Source organism: Gopherus flavomarginatus, chromosome 1 (genome assembly GCF_025201925.1).
Source record: "Gopherus flavomarginatus isolate rGopFla2 chromosome 1, rGopFla2.mat.asm, whole genome shotgun sequence".
NCBI classification, from domain to species: domain Eukaryota; kingdom Metazoa; phylum Chordata; order Testudines; family Testudinidae; genus Gopherus; species Gopherus flavomarginatus.
In genome coordinates, this window is record NC_066617.1 from 248,307,576 (window position 1) to 248,320,134 (window position 12,559).

The following is a 12,559-nucleotide window of genomic DNA, read 5'->3' on the forward strand; positions in this document are numbered from 1 at the left end:
AGACAATGGATCGTGTGATGTGCCCGGGATGGAAGCTGGAGGCATGAAGGTAGGCATAGCGGTCGGTGGGTTTTCGATATAGGGTGGTGTTAATGTGACCATCACTTATTTGCACCGTGGTGTCAAGAAAGTGGACCTCCCGTGTAGATTGGTCCAGGCTGAGGTTGATGGTGGGGTGGAAGCTGTTGAAATCGTGGTGGAATTTTTCCTGAGTCTCCTTCCCATGGGTCCAGATGATGAAGATGTCATCAATGTAGCGTAGGTAGAGAAGGGGCGTGAGTGGACGAAAGCTGAGGAAGCGTTGTTCCAGGTCGGCCATAAAGATATTGGCATATTGTGGGGCCATGCGGGTGCCGATAGCAGTGCCACTGATCTGGAGATATATATTGTCATCAAATTTGAAATAGTTGTGTGTAAGTATAAAGGCACAGAGCTCAGCAGCCAGTTGTGCTGTGGTATCATCAGGGATAGTGTTCCTGACAGCTTGTATTCCATCTGTGTGTGGGATGTTTGTGTAGAGAGCCTCTACATCCATGGTGGCTAGGATGGTGTTTTCTGGGAGGTCACCAATGCATTGTAGTTTCCTCAGGAAATCAGTGGTGTCACGGAGACAGCTGGGAGTCCTGGTGGCATAGGGTCTGAGTAGAGAGTCCATATATCCAGACAGTCCTTCAGTGAGAGTGCCAATGCCCGAGATGATGGGGCGTCCAGGATTTCCGGGTTTGTGGATCTTGGGTAGTAGATAGAATAACCCTGGTCGTGGCTCTAGGGGTATGTTGCTATGTACATCGGCCAAACTGGACAGTCTCTACGGAAAAGGATAAATGGACACAAATCAGACATTAGGAATGGCAATATACAAAAACCTGTAGGAGAGCACTTCAACCTCCCTGGCCACCCTATAGCAGACCTTAAGGTGGCCATCCTGCAGCAAAAAAACTTCAGGACCAGACTTCAAAGAGAAACTGCTGAGCTTCAGTTCATCTGCAAATTTGACACCATCAGCTCAGGATTGAACAAAGACTGTGAATGGCTTGCCAATTACAAGAACCAGTTTCTTCTCTCTTGGTTTTCACACCTCAACTGCTAGAACAGGGCCTCATCCTCCCTGATTGAACTGACCTCGTTATCTCTAGCTTGCTTGCTAGCATATATATACCTGCCCCTGGATATTTCCATTACATGCATTTGAGGAAGTGGGTATTCACCCACGAAAGCTCATGCTCCAAAACGTCTGTTAGTCTATAAGGTGCCACAGGATTCTTTGCTGCTTTTATAGTTTAGTCCTATTCAGTGTCTACTCGGTGCTTCTTGGCTTGTCTCTTGTATTCATTAAATGGAGCATCTCTTGTCACTGTCCAGCAATAGTCTGCAACCATTGATGGGCTCCGTTTGCCCTGACAGTCTGCCAGGAGATTCCACTGCTGTAGTCTGGAGCCCAACAGCTCTGCCTTACTCTTAGGTAGTTCCAAATCCCTGACAAGGTCATTCAGTTCACCTTGTGTTAGGAGGTGTGGTTCAGAGGAGGAGGATGGGAGAAAATGTGGGTCCTGTGACATTGATGGTTCAGGACCAGAAGTTTCATCCTCTTCCTCTTCCTCGTCTGACTCAAGTGAGAATGATTCTGGTGCATCAGGAACCGGCAGTCCTTCTCCGCGGGGTACTGGGCGTATAGCTGATGGAATGTTTGGATAATGCACAGTCCACTTTTTCTTCTTTGACACACCTTTCCCAACTGGAGGCACCATGCAGAAATAACAATTGCTGGTATGATCTGTTGGCTCTCTCCAACTCATTGGCACTGCAAAAGACATAGATTTCCTTTTCCTGTTCAACCACTGGTGAAGATTTGTTGCACAAGTGTTGCAGCACATATGTGGGGCCCACCTCTTGTCCTGATCTCCAATTTTGCAGCCAAAAGAAAGGTGATAGGCTTTCTTAACCATAGTGGTTATACTGTGCTTTTGTGATGCAAAAGTCACTTCACCACAAACATAGCAGAAGTTATCTGCACTGTTCACACAAGTACAAGGCATCTCTGCTCACTTTGGCTAAACAGAAATGTGTCCCTTTGCAAAATCAAACCCTGACAAATAAGAGAGCACCACACTGTATGATTTCTAGAGCTGATATAGGGCAATTTGTTCAGCAGAGTGATGTAAGCTTCGTTATGATTGCATCATCCATGACTTCTAGGAATAACATGATGCAATTCATATCATGTATGATGCAATACCAGCTTCAGATTGCATCATTCATTGTTTTGCCTAAAAAGCAAGTACTGTCCAAACCCAGTCATAGATTTATTCATAGATACAGTCAAAGATGTATTTTAGTCATTTCTGGTTTAAATTGAGATCCCTTCCTTTTAGAACTCACTTATCCTCCGCCATTCCAAGTCAAGGGTCGTATATACTGATCCAATAGCATATCTTGAAAACTAGAGTCAATCAGCAATTTTAAGCATCATTTTCGTTCTCAGTGACCCAGAATTAGTAAAGTTGGACTACATTTATTTCAGAAGCATTTTGGCTGTAGAGCAGTGTAATTTCACTATCTCAGTATTGCATAAACACTGCACAAAAGGTTCAGATCTACCAATTTGTTTGACCAATTGGTGGAAATGGGGTGAAAACACTGCGATTTATTCCACAAAATATGAAATTACAATGCAAATTTTAATGGAAACTTCAAAACTGGAAAAAAAAAATTGAGCAGACCTGTTGTTCAACTTCTGCCCCTGATATAGCAGCTCTCTTCTTCTTTCACCCAAGAGGGGCAAACTGTTAGGTAGCGTAAACCATCATAGCTCCTCTGCAGCCAAATTGCACCAGATACCAGATGAAATTTACACAAGCTGTGGATTAATTTACACCAGTTGAGCAATATAGTTTCTTGTTCTGATTGCTGCCTCTGTCTCTGATTAGCTCTGCACTTTCTAGAGAGCTATGACGTGCGAGCCCTCTGCTTCCTTTATGAATTTCCATCTCTATTTTCAATCTCATATATTCCAACATATTGTCAGCGTCACAGCTAAAGAGAAGTGATGAGTTTAGCTATCACAGTGACATGTGCATTAGAATGATCTCAGCTATCGTGGGGCTTCACAGGGGTGCTAGAACTAGGGGTGTTGGGGGTGTGGCAGCACTCCCTGGCTTGAAGTGGTTTCCATCATATACATTACAGTTTTGTTCAATGGCTTCCAGCACCCCCACTATAAAATTTGTTCCAATACCGTGGGGCTTCACTTCTCTATTGGACTCCTAAATTCATAATAATTATTCACTTTTCCATTTTATTAAATGCTTTTTATTTCCACAAACAAAGAAAATAGAGAACTTAGTGGTTCAGTGTTCATTTATTGTCTGATATTAACTTAGTCATGTTGAGCTATATCTTGACATGACTGATAAAACCTAGCACCACTTCATAGTTACTTTTTGAAAGCTGACATTTTCACACTCTGTATTCCCCCTTATAACTATCAGGGTGTTTCAATAATTGGTAAAATGACTGCTGCAGCCACGAGGTTTCTGGTCAAACTCAAAACAGTGGAATACCTAACGAGACAATCATACAGGGCCTGCAGTGATAGAATGTGAAGACATGGATGTACAAATGTATTTGGATTTGAAAGCTGGCATCTTGGTACAGAGTCATAAGACTGTATGTACAGATTCTGCCCTGACCTACACCCTGTGCCAAATTTAATCCCCCCTGTAGAGCTAGAGCCACTGAGAGACATTCAGTTTGATATCAAACCACTGCAAAGTAGCTAATAACATTGAACCTCATTGTGCCATGGCTGCAAAAGGCTATTGACATGCAAAGAAGTTCAGTTCATCATATTGCCCTTGTTCTTTAATGCACTGAACTCTGTTGTGCTGCCAAAAGGAGAGTATCATATATCAGAGAATGTTTGAGAGCAAGAGAGACTCCAAGGCAATGTTTTTGACAGTTTCATCATGGTTTCAATGGAGTGAAACCAGTGGAGTGAAATAATCATGGTGCCCTCCATCTTATTTTGAAAATAGCAATTTTCCTGTTAAATTTTGAACAGGAAAACAAATTGTGCAGACAAGAACCTATAATAATAATCATTATTGTACTTTTTCTGAAGCAACAGCAAATGTCAATAGAACAAATGTGAAATACATGATTTCAGAGCACTCTGGCAGGAATCTGGATGTTTGGGATATCTCAGCTCAACAGCTGCCTCAGCAATAGTCAGAGGTCAAGAACTACAGTAAGGTTTCATAACGGAAGAATTATTTTAATGCCACTTAATGTGATGTCCTTATGTTTCATCAATTAAGATTGCTAGTACACTATGTAGGAAAGCCTACAACTTCCATAACTAGGCTACCTATCAGTCTAGGAAAGAAGAAAGAACATTAGTTTCCATTCCTTAAAGCCCATTTACATTCAAAAGGAAAGGTTTCAAAGTAGACGATTCTTCTTTGTACAATGGTTTGTGATAGAGCTGAAAAAATAATTTGCAGTGAATAATGTTCTGGATTAATGTCTCTGTTTTTCCTGCTCATAAAAAGTCCAGGAGCAGCTGTAATGTATTCATTATTCGAATTTACATGACACATTTTGTTGCACATCTTTTAAATCTCTTTGGATCGATGCTAATCAACTCACTGAGAGTATTCTGCTATCTTGGTTAGCTGAGACTGGTCACAAATCACATCGCATTGTTTCTGTTCCCTGATTGGATTAGCATAACTCATAATCAGGAGGAGGGCTTGCAGAAGTTACTGGGGTTTTGAATCTTTCAGTGAGCCTTAAACAAGAAATTGTAAAATGTTTGAAGGTTTTTTCTTTATGAGCCACACAAGCATTGTTCAAAGCATTTTCCCTAAAAGTTCAGGCCATTATAACTCCTATAAGTGCAGAGTTTAAATTTAATGTTGTCATATTACAGTAAAAAATAGTAATTGAAGGAACTGTCCTACTTGCAGAAGGTATAGTCAGAACTTCATATGCCTAATCTAAATCCCATGTGCCAGACTATGGTTAGGGGTGTGACAGATTCTCCCAGGTGCCATCTGGAACTGGGCTACCACTGAGCCTGTCTGACCCACCAACCTGGGCTCCTTTTACACTGTACTGCTATGGCAGGCCCTCAAGTCCCCTCCAGCACAAATACAGGTAGGAACACACCCAGCTACAGCTACACACAGATGCTGAGATCAGCTCTGCATAGGAAGGATCAGGTAAGGCGCCGCTCAGCTCCAAAGGCATGCATCCGTCTCTGGAGTCCTAACCCACAATGATATAATCTTATACTGCACAGAGAATTGTACAGCATAAACTCATGAAATTCACCCACTCCCTCAATTTGGAAAGGAACATACAACAGCTTTCTGACCCAAGTTATGATTTCTATACACTGGTTTTAGACAAATCAAAACAAATTTATTAACTACAAAAGATAGATTTTAAGTGATTATAAGGGATAGCAAACAGATCCAGACTAACACGGCTACCCTCTGATACCAGATCAAAGCAGATTACCTAACAAATAAACAAAACCGCAATCTAAGATTAATATACCTAAGAGATTAGATATGAGTAGCAAATTCTCACTCTAATTGTTGATTTAAGCAGTTTGCAGAGATTCTTGAGGGCAAGTTGCACTTGTCTGCAACTTAAAACCCCTGGCATTCCTTTCACAGGCTAGAAATTCCTTTAGCCTGAGTCCAGCACTTTCCTCCCAGTGCAGTCCTTGTTCCTCTGGTATTTCCAGCAATATTATTGGGCAGGGAGTCAGTGAAGAACTCAGTGATGTCACACCCCTGCCTTAAATAGCTTTTGCATATGGCAGGAACCCTTTGTCTCCAGGTTTAGTTCCCACGCCTTTCAGTGGAAAAACACTGGTATTCCAAGATGGAGTACAATACCAGGTGACTTGGTCACATGCCCCTGTAGGGACACAGCAGCCATGACTTGGAGGCTGTTTGTAACGTCCTCAGGAAGGTTCCCCAATAGGAGATTAGCATCTTCTAAGACCTATTTTTCTCCCTAATGGCTCTTCTCAGCCAGCTATCTAGATTGATTGCATTCTGCTTAGTGGCCATTCCCCAGGTGTAAACACATTTGTAATAGATGCATAGACACTATTCCTAACTTCAGATACCAAAATGATACATGCATACAAATAGGATAATCATATTCAGTGAATCATAACCTTGTCAATGATACCTTACATGACATATCTTGCATAAAATACATCATAGATATGCCATAATCATAATCATTACTATGAAGAATATGAGGTGTAATGTCACAACAGGGTATCAGAGATTTTTTTATACCATTTTGTTCTCTTATATAACAAGGCCATAGACTTTTACCTAGTAGTTCCTGCATTAAATTCTGTTTGAGTTAGAGCATCTCTCTTAGAAATACATCCAATCTCGATTTAAAGACTTCAAGTCCACCACATCCCTAGGTAAGCTGTCGTAGTGGTTAATTACCATCATTCTTAACATATTGTACCTTATTTTCAGTCTGAATATGTCTAGCTTCTAGCCCATCATGCCTTTGTCTTATTGATTAAATCACCCTCTGCTATCAGAAATCTCTTCCCCTGTAGGTTCTTATAGACTACAATCAAGTCAACTCTTATTCTTCTCTTGCAAAAACTAACTAGACTGAGTTTCTTATGTCTCTCACTGTAAACCATGTTTTCAGACTTCAAATCATTCCAGTAGCTCTCTTCTGAACTCTTTCCAAGTTTTCAACCTCTTCTTAAAAGTGTAGACACTAGAATTGTTCAAAAATCTGTCTCCCCAAAACCATATGTAGAGCTATTACCACCTCCTTAATCATAGAGCATTCAGTTGAGCCCCAGGTTTTTCTCTTTCAAAAGATTCATAGGTTTAAAACTATTGGTGTATTTAGATCTGGATGTAAGTTTGAGCAATTAACCTACAAAAACTGTTAACTACATTCTAAAATTGTGCCTTGAATTTACTAAAGAAAGGAATACAAAATTAGTGTAAACTCTGTTCTTAACCTATATAAATTGCTTAGCTTATCAAATTACTAATACTGCTCTCCTTACTCACACAAGTAGGCACATCCCAACCAATTGGACTACTTCTGTAAGCAAGGCAAACAGCATTCCTTCCATATTGGGCTACAATACCTTTGACACAATAGGGTGAGCTAAGGACAAAGATCTTGCCTCAAGTGATTTTTTCTGTCTTTTGTGGATTTAAATGAGATGTTTAATATCACTTTAACATACTTCTAGTAGTTTAATTCTGTATAATAGCAAAGCCAGTAGTGAGTTAATTAAAAAGTGCTATACTGTCTGAAAGAAGTCAGCAGGTTTCTATGGGTTGCTGATCAAAAAGAAAGTGCTTCTTTTTTAATGATGTTTCTCTTTTGCTCTGTTAGTTATAGTATAGCCATGTAATCACCTACTTCACTGCACTCATGACAAAATTATATTTAAAAAATGGTCTGAAGCAAAATAAAATTGAAAATGAAAATGACAGATAAAAGTTAAAAACATATACTTATAAGAACTATGATCTTCTTGCCTGGAGCCAAGATTTTCATTAATTACAACACTGAAATGATATGTTCTAGGAATGAATAATGAAGGGCAATAGTTATCCAGATTGACAATTCCTTATCACTTGTTTAATGACGATGTACTAATGTAATAGTGCCATTAGTGCACATCAATTGAAACTATGACTTACACAATATTTGAAAATCCATAGATTTGTTTGAATTACACAAACTAAAGAGTACGACATTTATATGCATACAGATTTTTTTTTAATGTCAAGCACAGTGATCCTGATTCTTCTCTCACCACGCAACAGTTTTATTTTGATGTACTATTTTTTAGTATGGCTTAATTTAGCATGATCTCTGTTCAGAGTGGAGAAGGGGCAGCATTACTAGACTTCTGTTTTAATCTGTAGCTATGTATAAATAAAAATCATCCAAAAACTTCTTTATACAGTGTAAGTTTTAATTGTCCAAGTGGTTCCTCCTCACAAACTGTTCTCCTCCTTTAAGTGCTAGTAGGCTTTTCTGTGAATTATTAAGCATAGTAACAATAGACAATGAGATGGATATACAGTTAAGGACAAAATAGATACTTTCTCAGCTGCCTGTAATGTTTTCTTTGAAGAAATTCATTGTATTAACCAAAATGCTGTTTATGTGTTTACTACATTAAAATTTACAACTGAGCCAGGCAGGAACTCATCAATTTTAATCTTGTCCCTAACATGGATTCACTTTTTAGCCTTGGATAAATAAACTTCTCTGCCTCACTTTCCCCATTTGTAAAGTGAGGTTATTGTCCTTTCTCAGACAGATGTGTTTAGTAGAGCTAGCCAGAACATTTTCAATTAAATATTTTTGGTGACATTTTTTTCATTGAAACTGAAACATTTTGCAGAAATGTATCATTCTGAAGTTTTGAACAGGATGATTTCTGAAGTCCAGTATGGACTTTTCAATCTGAAAATAGATGTTTGGACACAATTTCATTTTGTAAACACTTTCAAGCGTTTTGTTTTCATTCCAATGAATGAAAGCAAATTTAGAAGCCTTGAAAGTTTCATGAAATTAATTATCATTCTCTGGCCAGCTCTAGTTTTTAGGATTCATTCTTGATTATAAAGCATTTTGCAGATAAAAAGCACTACAAAAGTGATAAGTAATTTTACTGGGGGAGTGGTGTGGAAAGGGTAATAAATCTAAGAAAAGTATTGTACATGGAATCTAAATCTTGTCTGTTTCTTTAATATATCAGCATTTTTTTCCCTAAAAAATGTAAAGCTGTTATAAGTAAGAATATAAGAAAGAGAATTTTGGTGGTAAATTACTTGTGAATAAATTGTCCACTAAAATTAGCCCTTTTTTGCATTCATGAATCTATGGCAAATCAATGCTGATTTGGAGCTAATTAATTAATAATTCACAATATTCATTAAATGATTTATTCAAATAAAATCAGCTTCTGGTATGTTTGCAAACTCTTCACTCCAACTGTTCGCTTATCACACACTGCAAATAATGAATACTGACTTAAATGACATTGAAACGTTTTCCTCGCTGTAGCGAGAAGGCGTGGCCTCCCTCAGAGGCAGAGGGAATGCTGGAAACCGCCTGGTGGGCAGAGTCAGGAGGAAGCAGAGGGGCGGGACAGGGAGAGGAAGTATAAAAGGTTGGCCTAGCAGCTCACTTAGGAGGAATCTGCTGAGGGAGACAGATGTGTTTTCCCTGCTGCTGGAGAGGGATGCTGAGGAGAACCATGGTTGCCCCATGGGCCTGCACGAGCTTCCAGAGAGCTCTGCCACTCCAAACACTGAGGAGCTGCTATCGCTGCCCTTGGCGGTATAACTCAGGGAGACTGATGACTTCTGGTCACAGGTACACCCAAGGGAGGGAGTAGGAAGCAGCCCAGGGAAACCAGGAAACAGTCTGTTTGAGAGCTGGCCTGATACAAGGTCAGCATGTGGCAGGCAGATCCCCACTGACCCATGGTGGATCACTGCACCACTGTTAGGGCCCTGGGTTGGGATGCGGTGGAGTTGAGTGGGCCTGTGACCCCCCCTGCCACCTCACCCTGGGGTGGCAGTACTCCCCCTCCTTAGGCCAGGAGGCCTGCGATCCTCAGACAACTCTGCTTCAGCCCCAAAGAATGTGCTTGGTTCTCACCCCCTGCATGAGCCCCAGAGACTGGAATGGTGCTCCAGCTCTGAGTGACTGAAGGTCAGAGCCTTGAATGTTTTCTGCCCTGCTTCAAAGTTGTGTAAATAAACTGCTACAGCTCTGCCTGACTGCAGGCCAGAGGAGCCCTGACTGTTTGCAGCCCCACCCGTGCTTGAAGGCCAAGGCCCATTGAGTACCACTAATTCCCCCTTTCTTGGTTTTTGAGAAGTACTCTCGTAGACCAGACTGTGAGGAGATGTGACCTCCCTCAGAAGCAGACTCAGAGAGTTGGCCACACTTGCTTACACTCCCACAGTTGGATAGCTGAATCTTCTCATAAAGGAAAACAAAAAATAAGAAGTGATCAATAGTTTCAGCCAAATGACAAATAATGAATACTGAACATATCATGCACGAATACTCACGTTAACAGGAGATATTCAGATTAAGGACAGCCATTCTGCAAATGTTTTTGCAAATAAATATTAAACATAGTGGAATCCAACCACTCTGGAGAATTCAAATAAATATTTGTGAATATTGATTTTGACATTTGATTTTGCTGTATTTGATCATTTCTAACTGATTAGGTTCTTTCAGGCTTTGTCTTGACTAGGAATAATGAATGAGTTTAGATTGGGTTTAGGTAATACATGCTAGGTAAACCTGACGTAAACTTGACCTTTTTCCTAATGTTGATGCAGAGTAATGTCTTCTAGTTAGATATAGCTGACTGACGTATAACCCAAGATCCTCACATGAAGGATACAGTCTTCAATTTCTCTGAGAGCTTAGCTGCCATTGTGGAGCAAGCACAGTGAAGACATGATGTGATGGAATTGGAGCTGCTAAATAAAATTTCTGAATAGTGTAGTTTGGCCTGGTTATTGAGATGTTTACTCTATAGATATATTGGTTTAGCTTAAGAGGGGCTGTAAAGAGAAACAAGCAAAAGGAAAAAAAATAGTTCAAGATAAACCACCCCTCAGCAAACATTTGAGGATTGTTAAGGGACAATGCCCAACCTGGTAGCTTTGAAGATTTTACCTCCTCCCCAGCCAACCTGCAAAGCTGGTTTTGTCCAGAAAGGCCAAAGCTCAGGAACACAGAAATAAACTGGGGGAGGAGAAGAAAAGCTATAGCATTCTTTTAAAAGGGTCTCAAGAGAGGGGAGTCATTCAGGGAACCAGACTGGGAGACACACACACTTGCTCGGGTGTCTGAAGAAGTTAGCCCAGCCAACGTGGTCATCATGGAATAGTAGGCCTTTGGGTAAAATAGGCTTTTTTTTAAAAAAAAAATCTTTCAATATTTTATTCCTAATGTTAAATAATATTTTTGTTCTAGGAAGGCTGTCTCATCACTGTCACTGACCTCCAAAGGGAAGAGCCACAGGTGACAGAACTCAGTCAGACCTGCTGGGTGAGAATGGTTGGTATGCAGGTACTGTAGCCCAGGGTCTGGTCTACAAGTGGGAGAATTGTGGAATTCCACTGTGGCATAGGGAAAATTCCTGTGTAATTTAGTAATTTTTAAATTTGAGAAAAAATCTGTGTTTCTGAGATTAGAAATAAGTCCTAAAGGTTCAATTGTTTAAAGAATTGCAGGAGCCATTAAAAGTTGCACTACTTAGAAAAAGTACAGGGAAAGATTCCCTTCAAGAATTCATTAAAACTCTTCTCTGCATATATTCTTCTTTGTTTTATGTACTTGAAATGTAACAACAATGTCACTGCACCACGGTTGTATTTTATACTGATAATGGAAGCAGAACCTGATACAACGTGGAAAATAGCTGCATTTTTAAGGATCCTTACAATAAGTAATAAATAACTTACCCATCAACTAGAACAATATTTTTGAGCAAATTTCCTTTAGTTACACACTTCATATGAAAAGACTCATCCAACTGTTTAAGAACATAAGAATGGCCATACTGAGTCAGACTAATGATCCATCTACCCAGTATCCTGTCTTCCGACAGTGGCCAGTGTCAGGTGCGTCAGAGGGAATGAACAGAACAGGACAATCAGCAAGTGATCCATCCCCTGTCATCAAATCCCAGCTTCTAGCAGTCAGAGGTTAGGGACATCAGGTTGCACTCTGCCCATCTTGGATAAATGCCATTGATGGACCTATCCTCCATGAACTTATCTTATTCTTTTTAAACCTAGTAATACCTGTGTCATTCAAACATCCCCTGCAAGGAGTTCCACAGGTTGACTGTGCATTGTGTGAAGAAGCACTTCCTCTTGTTTGTTTTAAACCTGCCATCTCTTAATTTCATTGGATGACCCCGGTTTATGTGTTTATGTGAAGGAGTAAATAACATTTCTTTATTCACTTTCTCCATGCCAGTCATGATTTTATAGACCTCCATCAAATGCTGCCTTTGTTATTTCTTTTCCAAACTAAGCAGTCCCCGTGTTTCAATCTCTCCTCATATGGAAGCTGTTCCATATCCCTAATCATTTTTGTTGCCCTTTTCTGAACCTTTTCCAATTCTAATATATCTTTTTTGAAATGGGGTGGCCAGATCTGACGCAATAATCAAGATGTGGGTGTACCATGGATTTATATAGGGGCAATATGATATTTTCTGTCTTATTGTCTATCCCTTTCTTAATGATTCCCTCCATTCTTCTAGCTTTTGTGACTGCTGCTGCAACTGAGCAGATGTTTTCAGAGAACTATCCACAATGACTCCAAGATCTCTTTCTTGAATGATAACAGCTAATTTAGACCCCAACATTTTCTATGTAGAGTTGGGATTGTTTTCCAAAGTGCATTTGCAGTGGGGCAGCTGTCTCACTCCCGCAGAACAGGGGATAAAAGCAGCCCTGGAGAGGGCTGCAGCTGGGAA